Genomic DNA, 1080 nt, shown 5'->3' on the forward strand with positions numbered 1-1080 from the left:
CCTGTGGTGGACTGGAGACATGTCCAGGTGTCCCTGTGGTGGACTGGTGATGTGCCCAGGTGTCCTCCAACCCTCCCACAGTGATGGTTGGATTGGGCACCAGTGACCCAGACTGGAAGAAATGGGTGAATCTACTGGATGGATGGAACATGCAGTTTCATGAGATGTGTTGCATCATCATATGTTGAGGGAGGCTTGACAGCTACGCTCAAATTTAATTCAAAATCTGTGAAACCAGCCAAGTTATAGATTTTGATTAATTGATTTAATTACTTTTTCAATGGTTGCTTTAGTTGTAATGACCATCTTGAATCAGGTCGGCTCCTAAAGTTGTAGCCACTTCCTGAGCGTGTTATTGAACTCATCCAGTGAGTGGAGCTACCACACCCTCTGAGTGGAGCAGAGCGCTGCCACCTCAGGCGCCTGGGGGAGCAGATGGTGGGGGTTAAAGGCCTTGCTCAAGGGTCCAGAGTGGGTCTAACAAGGGTGGAGGCAGGTGTGGGTGTTTGACCTTTCCACCCACATTTTCATGATGTTGATCCAGGAAGTCAAACCAGCGACCTTCCGATCACCGGCTCACCTTCTCTAACCACTGCGCCACCGCTCCCTCAGTTTATGCATCATGAACTAAGAAAATCAAAACTAAAATATTGTCTAAATAGTAATTTTATGCAGGTGGAGATTGTTGATGGGTAATTTATGAACAATTCATGGTGTTCCTGGAGAATTTTAATGTTGATTTTTATGTTCTAAGGTTAAAATTTAGCAGAAAACATGGTTTGCATGTAAAGTGTTGTGTTTTAGAGCAGTTTGGGAACGTTCAGCTGTTTCTGAAGGACCTGCGTGTATGAACATGATGGTTTCTGCCTCCATGGTTGATATCGTAGCAGAAGATGAAGGTCGGAGTCCGTGCATGTTGTGGTTCTGCTGAGAGTCTTTCAAGCCGTCCGTGACCTTATAGGTCAAAAATACAGGACCTGGGGGGGTGGAGGGTAGATCCAGGGTAATGGGAGAATTCCTCCTGAGCCAAGACGCCTGCAGGGCTGAGACCAGGACCAAGACTGGGGCCTACAGGGCTGA

At 47.1% G+C, this 1080-nt stretch overlaps 1 protein-coding gene across 1 annotated transcript in view; it reads left to right on the top strand.

Moving 5' to 3' along the window:
• mta1 (metastasis associated 1) overlaps positions 1-1080 on the top strand; it is a 41855-nt gene that overhangs the window by 7651 nt on the left and 33124 nt on the right. The gene's annotated exons all lie outside the window — the stretch shown is intronic.

The sequence above is a fragment of the Nematolebias whitei genome, chromosome 21 (assembly GCF_014905685.2).
Source record: "Nematolebias whitei isolate Nwh7 chromosome 21, NemWhi1, whole genome shotgun sequence".
In the NCBI taxonomy this organism is placed as follows: Eukaryota; Metazoa; Chordata; class Actinopteri; order Cyprinodontiformes; family Rivulidae; genus Nematolebias; species Nematolebias whitei.